Source organism: Heteronotia binoei, chromosome 4 (genome assembly GCF_032191835.1).
Source record: "Heteronotia binoei isolate CCM8104 ecotype False Entrance Well chromosome 4, APGP_CSIRO_Hbin_v1, whole genome shotgun sequence".
Lineage (NCBI taxonomy): Eukaryota > Metazoa > Chordata > Lepidosauria > Squamata > Gekkonidae > Heteronotia > Heteronotia binoei.
Window position 1 is genome coordinate 105,601,976 of NC_083226.1, and position 19,144 is coordinate 105,621,119.

Consider the following 19,144-nt stretch of genomic DNA (forward strand, 5'->3'; position numbering starts at 1 on the left):
TTTAAATGCAGGGGTGCAAGGGTGCAGACTAGATTGTGTATGCGACATTTCAACTTTCCTGCATTTTGCAACGTAGGAGCTTCCACCGTTTCCCACAGCACTTTGTATTCTTGTCACTGTCAATTACCAACTCTTCTTCTGAGAGGCAAGATCAGCTGAACTGGGTATTTGGATCCTTGTCACTTGGGTCGTTTGGGATGGTACCGGTGGGTTTTCGATAGACCCAATTAGGTCAATACTGCTACAGCACCAGCACTGCGGCGAAGAAGGCGAACTGCGGCCGAGAGGGGGTGGGGCTGCCAGACAGGGGCGGGGGAGCCAGGGCGGGACGCTCTGGCGGAAAATGGAAGGTGTGTGTGGGTGTTGCTGACAGACATCCGCAACCCTCCCTCCTCTCAGAAGGCCAGCCCATGAGCATTCGATCTTTGCCTACTTCTCCCATTGATTGGTTTCTGTTTCATTGGTGCGGGGCAGGATTGGTTAGCGCTGTCAAGGCTGCAGGATGGGATTGGCTGGGCTAGCTTTCCGTTCCAAGACTGTGTGTCGGCTGCCTCAGGTGCTGCTGTTCTGTCGGCCTTTGGGCTTAGGGGAGGCGGGTGAGTGGTGCGTGCGGACGTTTGGGTGGCGGAAGGCTGGATGCGGGGTGGGCTTGGAGAAGACTGTCAGGCCAGTGCGGTCGGCCCTTCGCTCCGGCTGGCAATCGGCTCTCTTGTTCTCTGCGCCGAGGCCTATGGTGGGGGTGGGGGAGCAGGCCGCTCCAAGCAGCATCTCTCCCTTCCCTTCCCGCCCCTCGGTGGGGATTCATTCCTATTGCCCAGGCCGGGGCTTTGGTGGGGGGTTCACAGCTGCCTCTCCAGGCTGGCAGGGGAAGGTTGGGAGGGAGGGAGGGAGGGGCTGTGGTGAAACTTCTAAGCTTATGCCTCTTTCCTGCAGGGAAGGGGGGGAGCGAACGGGGAGTTGCTATGGGTGGAAAGGGGGAGGGGTTAGTAGGACAGAAGGGTACGTTAAGGAGTTGTGAACAGGAAGAGGGATGTGAGCATGTTTGTTCCCGTGAACATGTCCGGCGTGTGGGAGTAGATGAGGCAAGAGGCGGCCTGGGGTGCCACCTCGCCTACGGAACGCCACTGGGCGCCGCCTCCCCCTGCCCCACTGCTCTTAGCTACCCGGGTTTCAGACCCAGGAAGCTGAGTGCTGCTGCACAGCGCATCAGCGGTGCTCTCCTCCGAGCCTGATTTCCCTGGCAAGGAAAGCTTGCCTTGGAGTAGAATGTGCCCTGCCTGGCTGCTCTCACCTTGAAGGCGAGAGTAGCCAAGCGCAGCTCCTTCTCTGAGTTCAGCTTCCCTTGCAAGGGAAGCCAGACACGGAGGAGAGCACCATCGACGCACCGTCCAGCTGCTTTCATCTTGTAAGGGAAGCCGAGCTCGGAGGAGAAGAGTGTGCCTGGCCCCACCTGGCTGCTCTCACATTCAGGTAAGAGCAGCTGAGCAGGTTGCCTTCTCCTCTGAGCTCGGCTCCCTTTGCAAGGGAAGCCGAGTTTGGTAGAGAATGCCTGTGAGTGCTCTCTTGGAGGCACTCCGAGACTGACCTAAGAAAAGCAGTCTCAGATTGCTTCTGAGAGCACAGGCATAGCTTGCGTGGAGCCTGTCCTCCCCTGCCACACCGCTGTGCCTGCCCTCCCCATGGGTGGGGGTGTGGTGGTGGGGGCAGGTGCCAGCCTGGGGCACCTGAGGCCCTAGTGCCAGGCCGCCTCATGAGATTTCTGTTGATTCAGTCTCTGTGTTGGATATGGAAGGACAGGAGAGAGATATAAGGAGATCTGTCACTCATTGAGAACTTTGTAAGAGCTTTGGCCTATGACGGTTGCATGGACATTGTGAGTCTATTAAAGCAACCCTCTCTTTTGAATATATAAAATAGGACTTGTAATATGCCTGAGATTGTAAATTAAATTGTTCTTCTAAAGCATATCTGATGAATACACACAGTATGGTGCCCCCAGTCTCTGTCTTTCATGAGTTTTTGTATACATAAAATATTTAATAAAACATCCACATATTCATGTTGAATGTATCATTAATATGTTGATAGATTTGGGTTGGTAGCTGTATTGGTCTCAAGCAGCAGAACAAAGTTTGAGTCCAGTGGCACATTTAAGACCAACACATTTTTATTCAAAGTATAAGCTTTTGAGTGCAAGCGCGGTTCTTCGGACACACTTCTGAAGAAGTGTGCTTGCACATAACTTGGATAAAATTTTGTCGTCTTAAAGGTGCCACTGGTCTCAAACTTTGTTCGTTGACTTTTTTCTTGCCTTTCTGCTCAGGACAGTTATGTAGGGTTACTAATCCAGGGGTGTTCATAGCAACTTCATTTTTGAAGAAAATACTATTTTCTCTGTGCTACATTGGCTGTTGACCAGTCACAAATAATCATGGCTGATTGCTCTATAAACTCAAGTTTTGAAAGGATCAAAAGGCCATATTGGCGCTCTCCTCTGCTTCAAGAAATTTATTCCATTCTTCCTTTCCCCATCTTTAGGCAGCCTACATAAATCATTGTATCATTAACATAAAAGTTTGTTCATCATGTATAAAATACTGTATCTATGATGCATGTCACTGAAGAAAGAACACTTACAACTGATGTTATTTTTCCTTTATCAAATGAGAACCAGAGGGGGAAAAATCAAGTTTAATGCTTGTATGGGTGCATTGCATAAATACAAACCAGAGCGTTTATGTATATTTGATACAAACCAGAGAGTTTATGTATATTTGATGCTAATTTGATTTAGATTTAGTGAGCTTGACTGTTTTACCAAATAATATCTCCTAAAGAACTAAATGCAGAGTTGGCAGTGTTCATATAACATACTGAAGTGTTACATATAACATACTGAAGCTGCCCTGAGCCACCCGTGGGAAGGGCGGGATATAAATTCTAAATAAATAAATAAAATAAATAAATACATTTCTCTTTCTTAAAAGTTGGCTGTGCTGGTTTGTAGTATACAGCTTGGTAAAGTTTATTCTAATCTGAAATGAAAAAAGTGTTCTCCAGTCCTTACTTAATTGAGACAAAATCATTTAGACTTACTTCCAAGTAAATATGGTGAAGATCAGGGTTGATCTTCTGCTGAACCAATTGTCTGTTTTTGGTATTTTATATAACATTGGTTTTCAGAGGCCTTAGATGAGCAAACAAATCACACTTGGCTACTTATATAGTTTGTGCATCATTCCTTAGTCAAAACTTGCATTGATAAAGATTGCAGAAATGCTGACCAGAAAACAATTTATTTAAATACTCATTTATCCCCATAATCTATGAAGCAGCTAAACTACAAATGCCTAGGTTTATGACTCCTGAAAGACTAACAAAATCTTATTTCAGCATTTTATCCTTTTCTGATCTAGGGCCCATTTTTTAGATGTGAAATTAACATTGTAAAACCTCAGATAACTCTTGAGACAATTCCATTGTTAATGGAATTTTTTTTGTAATCCTGAAGAGTTGCTTCAAATGCGCAGTTAACAGAGCTGGAAGGATCCCCAAGGGTCATCTAGTCTAACCTTCTGCACAGAGCAGAAAATTCACTGCTACTCCCTCCTCCCCAAGTGACCCCTGCTTATGCCTAGAGGAGGGGGGGGGGACTCTAGGATCCCTGGGCCAATCTAGCCTGAGGAAAATTCCTTCATGAGCTCAAAGTGGTGATTGGCACAAGAGCCAAGCACAAGAGCTATTTCTTGGCAAAGTGGTGATTGGCATGAGCCATTTCTTCTTGCCTTCCCTCTCATGATCTGCCCAAATTCATAGCGAGGCATAGAAACCACCTCTGTTTCTCATTTGCCTTGGAAGCCCCTTGCTAGGGTCACTATAAGTCAGCTGGAACTTGAGAGCACTTCTTACACACGCATCCATACCAGCTGCTCATAATGAAACTGCTTCTGTCTACTATCAGAATCTGGATGTTACTCTATCTCCACCGAGCCTTTAGATAATCTCTGGAGCATACCCTAGACAAGGGTGTCAGACTCATTCTTGATGAGGGCAAATCTGACATAAATGTTACTTTGGTGGGCTAGGCCACGTATTCCAAAAATGTAATGCAAGGTTCTGGAAATATCAACTTTATAAGGACATAGGCAACCTCAATTAAGGTTATTATTTTTACTCCAAAATCAAACGAAAGCAATTGATTCCTAGTAGTGAAAATAATTGATTTACTGGAGAATCCACAAATACCTCAATAAATATTTAATCATCTCAAGATGAGTTTTTCCCCCAAGGGGGGGTTATCTTACACTTCCATACAAATTAGCTACTTTTTGTATATATAGCACTTCTAGGAGATATCATCCTTGTAAGTAAATACTGGATCCCCTATAAGCCTAATAGCTAAGCTGTCTCTCAGCCTTTGTTTCCTGTCTCAGGAGGACAGGGTCTGAACTAGGCTCTTCCAGATCCCCCACCCCCAGTTCTAATCCTTCTTGTGTCCCAACATTCACTCTGCTCAGTGCATTGGAAATTATTTCTTTTTTGAACACCATGAAAAATTAGTTTGATACTTTTTTCTGTTACTATTTTTATTGTCATCTTTATGTAAACTGAACATCTAATGTTTGTTGACAGAAATTATGCATTTTTGTGTGGAAGTGGCCTCTGTGTAAAACAATATAAAGTATCTAAATTACTGTTTAAAAAGTTCCACTTTAAAATAGTTTTCTTCATATTAATATAGTTCTGTAGTATAAGATGACAAATAAGGTTCAACATGGCCAAGTGCAAGGTAATGCACATTGGGGCCAAAAATCCTAACTGTGAATACAAGTTGATGGGGTGTGAACTAGAGGAGACTGACCAAGAGAGAGAGATCTTGGGGTCGTGGTAGATAATTCACTGAAAATGTCAAGACAATGTGCAACTGCAGTAAAAAAGGCCAATGCGCTATGCTGGGAATTATTAGGAAGGGAATTGAAAACCAGCCAGTATCATAATGCCCCTGTATAAATAGATAGTGTGGCCTCATTTGGAGTACTGTGTACAATTCTAGTCACCACACCTCAAAAAATATAGCATTGGGAAAAGTGCAGAAAAGGGCAACAAGAATGATTAAAGGGTTGAAACACTTTCCCTATGAAGAAAGGTTAAAACACTTGGGGCTCTTTAGCTTGGAGAAACGTCAACTGAGGGGTGACATGATAGAGGTTTACAAGATTATGCATAGGATAGAGAAGGTGGAGAAAGAAGTACTTTTCTCCCTTTCCCACGATACAAGAACTCGTGGGCACTCAATGAAATTGTTGAGCAGTCAAGTTAGAACAGATAAAAGGAAGTTGTTCTTCACCCAAAGGGTTATTAACATGTGGAATTCACTGCCACAAGAGGTGGTGGTGGCTATAGGCATAGCAAGCTTCAAGAGGGAATTGAATAAACATATGGAGCAGAGGTCCATCAGTGGCTGTTAGCCACACCGTATTGTTGAAACTCTCTGTCTAAAGCAAGTGATGCTTTGTATACTTGGTGCTTGGGAAGGGTGACAGTGTGAGGACTTCTAGTGTCCTGGCCCCACTGATGGACTTCCTGATGGCACTTGGGGGTTTTTTGGCCACTGTGTGACAGAGTGTTGAACTGGATGGGTCATTGGCCTGATCCAACATGGCTTCTCTTATGTTCTTATCTGATTTCTGAACCAGTCTCAGATTTATTGTTGAGAGTACTATTGTGATATGATTGGATTTTATAGCTGGCTAGAAGAAATAATGCACTATTTGCTTACCTGTCAAAACACTCTCATCTTCAAATCACCTGAAATTGATTCTAGTTTGTCTGAATACAAAAAATTGCAAGAAACCAGCCAGCTTCTCCATATAATAATGTTATTGCATACATGTTCATTTTATTATGTTGTATTATTAACCATCATCAGCCAATAAACATTTTCAAAAACATATAATCAAATTATGGAATATGTTCACATTATTATTCTATACTTGTATTCTGCCTCTTCTCTACTCCCAGCTGCCACAAGAGTATACTGTGCTCTTGTAGCAGCATTTTAGAAGAATGTCAGTAATATTTTCCTTGACTTTTGACCACTTTCTCTGATCTATTTCCATTTCCCTAACTTTCCAGAAAGTGGGAACCCTGTTTCCCACCAGAAAGAGCTTTCCTTCTACACCAAGTAGGCAGACCGCATACAGCGCCATGTGTTGGAGCTGTGAAGGGAATGGTAGGCGAGAGATGGAGCTTTTGCCTCTGTTGAACCTCAAGATGAATTAAATGGAATGCTTTAAAATGAATTTTGCTGCTGCTGGATTTCACAGAGAACAAACACTTTATATATTTAGGATTGCCAGCTGCAGGTTGAACAATTGCTGAAGATTTTTGGTGTGGAGTCTGCAGAGTGTGGGGTTTGGGGAGGGGAAGAACTCCTGTGAGGTATAATGCCATAGAGTCCACCTTCTAAAGCAGTCATTTTCTCCATGGGGAATAGTCTCTGTTACCTGGAGATCAGTTGAAATCGTAGGAGATCTCCAACTACCACCTAGAAGTAGGCAACCGTATCCATTGGGCACTATGTAAAGTAAAGTTTGCAAATGGGATTTTTCTGCTGCTACTACTGCTGAAGTTCACATAGCACAGGCTCTCACTTCTTCTTTGAGCCCTCCCAAATAAAGCTTGCAGATTTGCTTGTTTACTTTTGCTAGAGTGCAGAAATGGAAGCATTGAAGCTCCATCTTCTTCCTTGCTGCGGATCTGTTAATTACACACTCTTGAACACAGTGTTCCAGCTCCAGAGGCTTTCTGTTTCCCAGCACACAGGCAAGTGCTTCTTAGGAAGGTTGCATTGGGAACTATGGTTTGAAGATGGCTTTCAGTGGAATAGTTTTTAATATTCAATGGCTGGATGTCAAACTTAATTCTGAATTCCATGGCTATTATCAGTTGCTAGAGACAAATGCAATGGTTATTGTAAACTGCCACAAAACTTTTAAACCAAGTAATATGGAGTTTAAAGCCAGCACTCTCATGTTCAAAGACTTATACCCAGGGATCATATTGTAGAAAAATAGGTGGTGGAGCTCATCCAGGGATTGTTATGCAGCTGCACATACTATTCAATGGACAAGGAGGTGCAACTCTCAGAATGGTGCAGGAGCTGTGCTCCTGTGAGCTCCCACTGAATCTGAGGTCTGATTATACCAGAAGAAACTGAACATTTGATCAAATCAGCACTCCTTTCCAGTGTGTTTTGGCTCAAAACCAGGCAAAGGTCAGGTAGTAAAAGTACAGAGGGGGAAGAGAAAAGCTCTGAAAACACTGGAAAAAAACATTCAGTGTATTGAAGAATGCAGAAAATTATCTGCTACATAAACCAGTATGTCTGTAATTTTTAAAAAACCCATGGACTTTGCGGCTAGTGATAAAGAAGATGTCATTTAACTGTTGCAACAACAATGCATTATTCAAGTGAATGTTCTCAGCTGAATATCCCAAAAATGTAGTCTTGGAAAAACAAAAGCAATGTGTGTTACTACAGAAATAACTACAGGTATCTATGGCTGGACCAAATGTAAATCACTTTTTCCTGCCCCTGCCCCCCCCCCCCCCCCATAGAAGAAATGAAAACCAACCCTGACTGGAAAGGAGAATAAAACACATTGATTGGCCTTGGAATGTGTAGTCTTCACATGGTGAATGGGTCTTTAAAACAGGATTGCATGTAGTGAAATTGGACCTGAACTCAGTCTTGCACGCCTTGCATTATCTGTTCAAAGTTTCTTCAGCTAGGTGGGCATCATAAACTGTTACAACAGGAAGCACACAATTTCCACACAAGTTTTGCTGCACTAGGTAGTTTGAGAATGTTGTGTGACATGATAGGGATATCATTGTTCTTGACAGTGCCAGTGCAGAAGAAACAGAGTTCCCTAGCAGTAAGCCTGCTAGTTGCATAAAATCTGCAATGCAAGATTCACTCATGGAGTGTAAAATGTCATCTGGTTCACTTGTGTTAACAATTGACATGAAATTGTCTGAGAACTTCTATGACAGAAGCAATTGGTTTTGCAGCAAAGAAAAGAAACTAAACAAAGTGAGCATCAAGTGGCCAAGTTCTATCAAGCATGGTAGTGGCAGTTTAAAAGGCTGTTGAGGTAAGTCAATATAGTTTGTGACTTATCAGCATTAGATCCTACTATCATTATACAAATATAAGAGAAGTTATAGGAGATTGTAAGCTGCTCTGCTCTCTAATTCAGAGAGAAGCTGCCTCTTTCCTGTCACTCCATCCATCTTCCCCTCAGCCTTGCCCCAGGACAGACAAGGATTGAGCCACTGGGGAAGCTGCTAGCCAGAGGCTGTTGCTGGCAACTAGTAAACGGAGTCAGTAAAGGGAGAGCCATCAGCTGAATATAATGCCATAGAGTCCACCCTCCAAAGCAATTATTTTTTCTAGGATGGGAAGAGAGATCTGGAGTTCAGTTGTGATCCCAGGAGATCTTCAGGCTCCACCTGGAGGTTACAATACAAGGCGAGAGATCACAAAAAGTTAAAACAGCCACAGACCTAGAAAAGGCTATTGTGACCCAAAATTATTATGAATTATAATTTATCAAAACAAGGAATACAATTTTAATACGATTAGATCTCCACAACTGAGCATTCTGCCTGATACAGCAGGGTTGCCACTTTCTGGAAAGTCAGGGAAATTGAAATTGGTCAGGGAAAGGGATATTGGTCTGAAATCAGGGAAGGTCAGGGAAATTGTGATTAGAATATATTTTTGACTTGCTCTGCAAGAGCATGATCTGTTCTTGTAGTAACTGGAATGGAGAAGTAGCAGAATACAAGTAAAACTTAATGATGCCCTTTCCCAGCTCCACCTTTTTCTCAACTCCACCCCAGCAACCAACCTAATGTGTTTGTTTAGCTCTGTCCCTGCATGATTTCCAAGGTCTGCCTGTAGCATTTACAAAGCAAGGCTAGTTTAAATGTTTAGCAGTATACAAACTTTAAACATCTAACTGTTTTCATCCCTACCTGCTAGTACTGCATTTAACTTACGTATAAAGATATGCAAGTTTTCCTCTTTCCTGACTTCTCCCATGCATAAAGGTTGCAAATGAGGGTTGTCTGCTTCTCTACATTGCAGAAACTCTACCTCCTTTCTTGTTGCTGAGCTGCTCATTACACTTTCTGGAACCAGAAAGTGAAAGTGAAACTTTCCCAGCTTTGGAAAGTTTCTACTTGTTAGCATTCACAGTTTACTTGAATTGAAGTTTGTATCTTGGTGTAATTTTTGGTGCAATTGTAAAACAAATGTTGCTGCAGTTGATGTTGAAAGGAGCTGATATTAAATCTCTTACTTTGACAAATATTTTTGCAGTTGAGACTTGTGTAGTTGTAGAGTGGAACATTTCATTAAGCCAAATCCTTGCATTAATGCAACAGGACCTATTAGTTTTTTCACTTGTGGTTATATTTGAATGATGGTCAGGGAAATTGACAAATGTTGGTCAGGGAAATGAAAAATAAAATTTTAGTGGCAACCTTCTACACAGAATTGTGGAGACTTTTTGGTCCCATGGGAATAATGTAAATTTGTGTCTTGAACAAAAGGAAATTAATGACTGCAGGCAGTGTTCTAGTCAGAATAGAGAACTTGGTGAAAACATAGTTAAGTCATCATAAATTCAGTAAAGCAGAAGTATATCTTTTGAGGTCTAATCCTCTTTAATTACAATTCATAAGATCTATCACTGGGTGCTAAATCTGCAAAGCAAGAGTCTAATGCAGGATTCATGAACAATGAATGTATAAATGATGCAGAATTGCATATTCAAGATCCCTGAGCCTGCTTCGGCGGGGAGGGCGGGATGTAAATGAAATAAAATAAAATAAATTTAGAGCTACAACAAATCTGTGTTGTGATCTTGAATACACAGTTTTCCTTACATGCCTTGCTGGATCTGATGAAGATCCCCCTTCTCTACATTTTTTGCAAAAATTCAACTAAGTTATTTACTACAAATTAGCCAATGGTCTGTTCACTGACCACAGTCTAACTTATTTTTATTGTTATAGTAGAGAAAGAGAACACATAGTTGTGTCTTAGTTGTGTTGTTGACTAGCAGGCTGTGACGGTAATGAACGGGTTAACAAGAAAACTAAGGATGCATAGAGTCTGCGTCAGGTGATCTGAGGGTGGGGACCAGAGTGCTCGGAACTCTCAGAGGTGATTGACAGCTAACGGCTGAGGGCAGTTAGTGACAGACAGAGTCTGAGGGAGACCGCTGAAGAGAGCAGTTGGTCTGAGAAGGAGCTGAGACAGGAGCTGAGGAGAGTCTTCGAGAGAAGCAAAGCTCACTGTTCACTCTGTTTAGACAACCATGGGGCTGTGTGTGACTAGAGAAGAGTCACAGTAAAAGACCTGAGAGGTCACAGACACAGAGACACTTCTCTTAAAAACTAAAGAGGTGGTTGAGGGAAAGATGTGGGTCTAGAAGTCCAAAGGGCTGGGAGAAGAGACACCTGTCGACTTAAGGGATTTGGCACATTATACCCAAGAGGCCAACCTAGAATAGTGTTGGAGAGTGAAAGCTATATGATCTGTGAAACCTGAGAGACCTAAGTGATCTAAATATTATAAAGCCTGAACTACGAAGAAACTGTTAACTGCTTGAGATACAATATAGCCCATGTATATGTTTCCCATTCCCCAGTTAAAGACGGTGTGTGTACGTTAATAAATTTCTGTGGTTTACTTTAAAGTTCTCTGATGCCAGTATATTGGGAAAGCTATCAAAGCTGCTGTGGTCCCCTACAAACTAAGTTTATATCCATCTGAAAGCAAAACAAAAACCCCGAAGAAACTTGTAGTGAGAAATCCATATTACACCCACCCCTTGAGTTCCATAGCCGTGAGGTAAAATACAGGAGGAAGAACTGAGACTGAAGAGGGGCTGGGGTAGCCATAAGCCGCATGTAGAAGTGATCCAGTGAGACCGCGAGGCGCACTGCTATACAGGCTATCAGAGATTAACAACCCTGTGCAAGGGCATCACTTAAGAGACTGAAGGAGCACTTGAAATATGTGGAAAGTTTTCTGTTATATTGTTTTTAATTGGTTTTGCTGCCTAGGTATGGTTTATTGGGAGAGTTGCCCATGGGGAGGGGAGAATGGGGGGAAAGGATCAGGCCTCGGATTCAGTGGGAGCTCATAGGAGCACAGCTCCTGAACCTTTCTGAGAGTTCCACCTCCTTCTTCCCGCCTTGTCCATTAAATAGTAGGTGCAGCTGCATAACAATCCTGGATGAGCTCCACCATCTATTTTTCTACAAAACAACCCCTGGGGAGAATTATTGTAGAACGAATTCCCCCAAATATCTGCTGAGTTCTGCTGTAACTTCTCAGTGGAGCAGAAGATTCAGGAACAGATTAAGTAGGAGTTCATAGACTTAATCATGTCCTGTGCAGGTTGGAAAACTGTTTTCTGGATCCTACCCTGCCCTTCATAGATCTCCCTTCATGCTGCTTGGATGTTGACAGTTTCATTTGGTGATGTATAAAGCAACATAGTTGTTATAATAAGATGAACTGTGTGGCTGCCTTGCCATAAGAGATTTACTGATGCAATCTTCATTACCAGACAGCATGTCAATAATAGGAGTCCCTATTCATCCTTGGCCACATCCTGCTGGTAATTGTTTCAGATTTGGCTTTAATGAAGGGGACCCCTAAATAAGGATCTGATTGGTAGCCCAAAGTTGGATCCAAAAGTTCTGTTCATTTCATAGCAGACCCTTCCACCAGTTGAACAAACCTCTTGAACTGAAGAAAGGCTCCTTGAGTTGGTTACTTCACCATTATTGGAACACAGCCCTTGAATCTGTTATATTAATTGTGGTGATTAGCTGGGAAAGTCATATATTCCTCTGTGGATTACTAAGATTGAAAAAGTCTACAGCAACACAGGAAGAATATTGCCTCTTAAAAATAGCACCGTGCTATATTGCATGCCAGGACACAGGGAAAGTATCATTGGTTGGACGGTAAACACACAATTGCTGTCCTTTCCCTGTAAACAGCTCATATGGCAGCAGGCATAAAAGTGCTGTATTGAGGAGTAGAACATTACAAAGTGAAGCTTCACTGCCCACTAGTAACTCAAATATATGGATGTCTGCTTCCCTTTGTGTACTTGCTTCTGGTGTTGTGTTGTATTGTGATGACAATAAGTAACAAGATTGTCATTTGGAAGGAGTCTGAGAACTAAGTATTGTACAAGTTTGATGCCATCATATGACAATCTTGACCTCTTATGTAAACACTGATCAATCTACATAGGTAGATACAAAGTTCCAATGGGTGAATGAGAAGTACCACACAGGAGCAGTTCTTATGCCATGTTTCCAGTATGTCATGATCAACATTCCCTCTAAGCTGTGGAGTCTTGTGAGCAAAAATTCTGCCTTGTGAGCTACTGGCATTATAGTTGTGAGCTACTGCATAAATTAGTTTGCTCTGCAGACATTTCTCCTGAGCTAAGACAAAAATGTGTGAGCCAGGGGCTAAAAAACTGAGCTAGCTCACACTAACTCAGCTTAGAGGGAACACTGGTCGTGATCAACAGTGATAGCAGCTTCAGAAAGATCTAAGGATGAGGAACATGGAGTCTGTCTTCTCGATCACAGCAGAGATAATCAATTGAGAGTGCAGGTGCTGTCCAAGCTTAGTGTCTTAGTACTGGTCTAGAAGGGTAAAGATGCATTTGAAGCTGAAGGACAGCTGTTAACACTCAAGTCACTTTCCCCTACAGAAGAGCTGAAAACAAAAAGTTGATTGCAAGGCATCCATATGAAAGTTTGGATGCAAGGACCCATGACTTCAGACTTCAGTGCATGTTGTATCCAGGGCTTTTTTTGTAGCAGGAACTCCTTTGCATATGAGCCACTTATGGGAAGGGCGGGATAGAAGTCACCAAATAAATAAATAAATAAAATATTAGGCCACACACCTGTGATGTAGCCAATCCTTCAAGAGCTTACAGGGCTTCTTAGTACAGGGCCTACTGTAAATTCTAGGAGTGTTTGCTACATCAGGGGTGTGTGGCCTAATATGCAAAGGAGTTCCTGCTACAAAAAAAAAAAAGCCCTGGCTGCACCTATTAACAAACCGAACTAGCAAAGGGTGGTCACACAGCAGCGGACCAGGAAAGGCCTTCTACTGGCTGATACCACTCTGGTGAAGGTCTGTATGGGAGGGCCTAGAGCGTCCAACCACCCCTGTATTTTCCTTTTTAGCAAAACCTTTTAACCATGACTGAAGAGACGTGACCCAGGCAATTTAACAAGAAGTTTAATATAAGTGCTCTAGAACAACAAGTGAGTAGTAAAACATTTAGTATACAGTGAATAAAGAAACAGTAAAGGTTGGTGCAAATAAATAAACAGCCCTAACATGACTATATGTTCCCTTCATCTATGGCCAAAAATTCACCACCTCCTTATACTGAGGGAGCCTTCCTGCTGCAGCTTTTCCAGAGAGCACTCCTCTGTCTGCAACCTCTCCAGAGAGAACAGATTCTCTTTTTAACTAAGCCTTTTATTGATTCCCTGCCAGGTTCCACCACTCTGGGCTAGTTTTCTCTCCAAAACTCTGCTACCTAATCAAAGAGACAGAAGGAATCCTGGGAGATGTAGGCCCCTGAATCTACTCCTTGGCAGGCTTCTCCCTGCCCTCTAGGATGCACTAGGCCTCAGATCATGACCAGGGTTCACCACCAACTGCTGATCCTCTATCAAGATGGGCAGAGATTGAATGTTCTAGTGGTCAGCTCCAATATCTTAGGTTCAGTAAAGTGAGTCTAAATAGAGTAAATGCAAGGCTTTTTTGTAGCAGGGAACTCATTTGCATATTAGGCCACACATCCCTGATATAGCCAATCCTCTTACAGTAGGCCCTGTAAGAAGAGCTCTGTAAGCTCTTGGAGGATTGGCTACATCAGTGTGTGTGTGGCCTAATATGCAAAGGAATTCCTGCTACAAAAAAAGCCCTGAGTAAATGCTTTGTTATCTGGCATATGTGAAGAAGGGGGTTGCAGGTTGCCAGTTAGTCAAGTTTATTGTTGTGCATTGTCCACTATCTAGAGAAATCTGCAGCAACCAGCCCCTACATCATTGGATGGTGGTAACCCCCACAGACAGTGGGACCCTTTCCATTTGCCCTGAGCCATCCTATGCAGCAGGCAGATATGAGAACTAGAAGTGTGCAAAAAAAATAGTTGGAATTAATTGGATTCGGAAATATACAGGGCCAAAATATTCAGAACACCGTATATTTCTGAATACGGGTACTCAGAATAGCCGTATATACAGGAGATATACGGCTATTTCCGAATATATGGCCCCATTATATCCTATGGGTCATTGAAATCAATGGCAAAATAGGGTATATTGGAAGCCACCTCAAAGGGGAGGGGGTTTGAGGGAGAGCCCCCAAAGAAAGTGCCCCTATCCTACCATTATACCCTACGGGCCATTGAAATCAATGGCAACGTAGGGTATAATTAGAGGCTACTGGGGGGGCAGGGGGTTTGAGGGAGAGCCCCAAAACTGCAAGGAACTCTCCCCTATAAAACCCCCAAGTCCCAAAAAGATTGGGCCAGGGGGTCCCTGTCTTTGGGCACCCCAAAAGGCCCATTGCCACCAATGATGGTGAAAGCCCAATTAGCCACTTCCTCCACTATAATTGCTGTAAGGAAAGTGGCTCTGACCAGAGGGGGGTTTGAGGGAGAGGCCCCAAAACTGCAGGGCAGCTTCAGGGGACTCCCCAGCATGAAACCCCCCTGGCCCAAAAAGACTGCACCCATCAGTGGGCACCCCAAAAGGAACACTACTCCCAATAGTGAGAAAAAACCAATTAGAGCCACTTCCTCACTGTTATTGTCGTGGGAAAAGTGGCTCTGGGGAACAGGAGGTTTTGAGGAGAGCCCCACAAACTGCTGTGCAGCTTCAGGGCACTGTCCCACACAAAACCCACAAGACCAAAAAAAATTGGACAAGGGGGTCCAATTCCTGGGGCACCCAAAGCCAAACCTAACTTCACATCAGATAATCTCTATAGGACCCAAATGCACTACATCCATCTATCTACTCTATGAACCCTGCAGCCCTGTAACCAATATAAACCCAGTTGCCAACGTCACTGCCACACAAAACACAATCTGCTCAAGGTCTGCTCTGCAGACCTGGCTGCAGCAAACCCAGATGCCAGCTCTCCAGCCCTGCCCCAAACAACATGGGGAGAGCTGGCCAAGCACAACAAGGCTGCTGGTTCTGGGTCTCTCACCCAGGTGCCAGCTTCCCCCCTCAAAGCCAGAACCAGGAAAAGGAACAACAGGAGAAGGCCAAGAAACTCAACTGTTAAAAAAGTGGCCTTTTAAACAATGAAAATTAGGCCAAACAGCACCCCCCCCAAGAACCAGAAGAGAAAAGGAACAACAACAGCACAACACAGCAGCAACAAATCAAACACAGTATCCTTTTAAAACAGTAAAAAACTTAACTTTTAACAATACAGGAACTTTACCAACCCCTCCCCCCCAAAAAACCCCCTTCACTCTAACCCCAAGAAATCCAAGCCACCCAAATCAGAAAAGTAAAAGGACACTGCACTTTTAAAAGTCCTCTCACTAAAGTAAGATAAATTGGCAAACCCCCCACCCCACCCCAGACCCCCACCCCCAGCAGAACCCCCTAACCCCAAATAAGCTACCCAGTACTCACCCACCCAAATCTGGATAAGTAAAGGGACTCTGAGTCTTAAAAAGTCCTTTTAGTAACTAAAATAAAAACAAGAACCACAAGACTGTCTTACCTTAGACGTCTTCTCTTCTCAAGGCAGGTCAGGAAAGGCTGAGAGAGAGCAGCAGTAGCTGAGGCCAAGGGCCATCGCAGCACAATCTCTCTCTCACAAAACAGCAATGGAATGGAGTCCAGCCAGGCAGACTCTCTGACCCTACACAGAGCAGTTTCAAAAAATAACACTGCTCTGTGATTGGCCACAGAACACTGTTTACTTGGATACCAAGTAAACAAAAGAACAACAATGTAGCTGATGGCTGAGGGATTAGCCCAGCCATCAGCTACACAAAAGCCCTTCAAAGCATGCATTTGCAATGCATTTTGCAAAAGCATGCTTTGGATTGGCTGCTGGGGCTCTTCTCCCCCTCCCCCGCAATCCCAGGGAGGCTATAGGAGAGGCGGGAAAAGGCTTCCAAAAGCAGGAAAGGAAGCAAGCAGCTCCCCTGAGGCTGCAGAAGCTCCTTTCCCGCCTTTTCCATTGACTTCCGTATACTTCCGTATATCTATACGGAAGTATATGGGAAGCCATATATGGCTCCCATTTAATGGCCTGAAAATAGAATCGGAAGTATACGGTGCCGTATACTTCTGAATCAGGGGTGATTCGGTGGTCTATGCGGTTCGGCCAAACCGAATGCACACCCCCTACTCGCTGTATCAGACGAGAACATTTCTGTGTGGGTCTTGAAAGGCCCAAGTATCTCCACAGTCTGAGAAATGACCTCCCAATCCTCTTGGGTGAGACAGTTCTCATCCCAAAAGATCGTCGTCTCAGAGACAAAGGCATCCAGGGCTGCTCTCTGCCCCACCATGTGCTCCAGCATGGCACGGCATGTGCTGACATCACCGATCAAGCAGTGCCCTGGCATGCAGCAAACCCAGATGCCAGCTCTCCAGCCCTGCCCCAAACAACATGGGGAGAGTCTGTTTCTCACGCAGCAGATACAAGTCCGTATTGCTGTGTGAGAAGTGACCCATGATATGCCGACACTTCTGGAGCAGAAGTTGGTACCCATGGGTCGTGGCTAGATACCAACGATCTGGCATTTCGTCTGGCTCAATGCGTCCTTAACCACGAGGCGGAGAAGGTGGGCCACACAAGGCATTTTAGGCTCTGACGCTGGACACCCACCTTGATGTTGGAGCCACCGTCAGCCACCACGAAGCCCGTGGCGACGTCCCTGCTGCCTACCAGCCCTCTAACTGCTATGAGAGGTTGACTCTGAGAGTGTCCGCCGTGTGTGGCTCTTCGACTGCTTTGGCGTGCAGCAAGGCTCAGCGATAGCCGGCCTGGCGACCTTGACCCTGCCTGCCCCTACTGCCACCCTCACTCTACAGCTCACTGGGTTGCCACCAATGCGCAGTCAGGGAGAGATACCCCTCGAACGCATGTTGGGAGCTCCAGATATCTGAGGTGAAATGAACAGTCCCCCCGGCAGCACAGGACAAATGCGCCTTCACCACAGATCTGGTCACCCTGAAAACAGATGGCACAATGGTCCTGCTAATGGTAGTTCTAACAGGAACTTTGTACCAGGGCGGCAGGTACTTGAGCAACCCTAGCACCCCAGGATTCTCAACCACTGAAAATGGAAGCCCATGGGCAACCGACCTGGCAAGGTTCCAGGCGATCATCCTCCTGCTGTAGCTGATTCCCCCTCTTGGCACACAGGTGCCACCCCCACCAAACTTCTCAGGCAGAGATGGCTAGCATCCCTGCCCTGTCACGGAACTCTCCTGGAGAGCTCTGGAGGTAGTCACAGGGGGACGGACCTCCTGGCTGGGTGGTGTTGGCCGCCTGGCACCCCAGCACCAGCCTGCTTCTCCCTCTTAAGAAGCACCGCCTGGTGGTGCTTCCGCAGGTGGTTCTGCATTCCCCCCAGAATCAGTTGGGCAGGGTCCCGCCCACGACTGATCTGGGCCCTGCACAGCTGGCACTGTGCATAGCGTGGATCTTCCATAAGTTGGAAATGCTTCCAGACTTTGGAGGTGTACAGATGCCCAAGCTGACCGGCTTTTTTACAAACCTAACTCACTACACTGTACCCTGAACCAACAAGTGCCCTGACTTCTTTTTAAAAACCCTCCCACCAAAACTTCTTTGTTTTGTTTTTTTGGTCCCTAACCTGTCCTTTGGGTTGGGGTAGTTGCAGTCTGGTAAAGTTTAGGAAACTAGGTGATCCTGCCTCTACCTGGCTACAGTTTTTAAAAGGCTACCTTGAGATGAAGGCAATCCTTGTTATATCCTCCTAGTTAAACCTCTCCTAACAAGATTCTGGGACAAACCGGATTTCTTTGCAAACTAGAAATCAGGTGTCCCCTATAACTAGAGATTAGCCGTGGTTTACCCTATGGAAATCTAAGGATGCACCGGCTTTCAGTGGCTGAAAGCAAGACGCACTGCAACCCTAGTTTCTTTAAAAGGGAGCCTGATGTGGCCTAGTAGTCACGCTGCCTTTTATGAGAAACTTAAATCTTTTTAAATTGCCCCTATCTGGCCTAGTTGAATTTTGAAAGAAGATAAAGCCCTAAACTGGATTAATTTTTTCTTAAATTTCAAAAAAAGCAATCCCTAAAAACACTCTTATTAGCGGGGCAGCCTATTTAGTGGCCCTAGCCAAACTGAAAGCATCCTCAGACTCCAAAAGTAACTCTATAAAAACATGAAAGTGACCCACCCTACACAGCCCACACACCAACCCCCTCACACCAACCAGAGGTAATTTAAAAAAACCAAAACGTGACAGAAAGATCCCAGGGAGGCTATGGGAGAGACAGGGAAAGGCTTCCAAAGTTGGGAAAGGAGGCAAGCAGCTCCCCTGAGGCTGCAGAAGCTCCTTTACCCCCTTTTACATTGCCTTTCGAATACGTCCGAATATTGATTTGGAAGTATACAGGAACCATATACAGCTCCTGTATAATGCCTGTAAACTGGATTCGGAAGTATATGACACTGTATACTTCAGAATGGGGGTATTCGGAGGTTTCTTCGGTTCCGCCGAACCAAATGCACACCCCTAATGAGAACCAGCAGAGCTTGTTTTCAATTACTAGAGGCAAACTGTGGGGGAAGAAGGCATCTACAGATCACATCTTCTGATGCAGCTGTTAGAAGCTCAACAATAGCCAGAGGCATAATGAGGTGGGGATGGGATGTGTGCTTGCTTGAAAAGCCCTCTTGGCTGTTGCAGCTAAGTGTCCCGGATAACCAAGTTCCAGATAACAGCTTTTACTGTAATTTTATCTGTAAAACTGTTGGCATAGACTGGTAAGA

General features: G+C 44.4%; 1 protein-coding gene across 4 annotated transcripts in view; it reads left to right on the forward strand.

Annotated features, from left to right (window-relative positions):
* Positions 1–361: 361 nt before the first annotated feature.
* The window catches only part of PJA2 (praja ring finger ubiquitin ligase 2), a 94,419-nt gene continuing 75,636 nt past the window's right edge, over positions 362–19,144 (forward strand). For 2 of the 4 annotated variants that reach the window (XM_060235620.1, XM_060235621.1), the window contains exon 1: positions 362–596. The gene's annotated coding sequence lies outside the window, so the exon portion shown is untranslated. The remainder of the gene's footprint in view (positions 597–19,144) is intronic. The other 2 variants (XM_060235618.1, XM_060235622.1) reach the window with 2 other exon arrangements.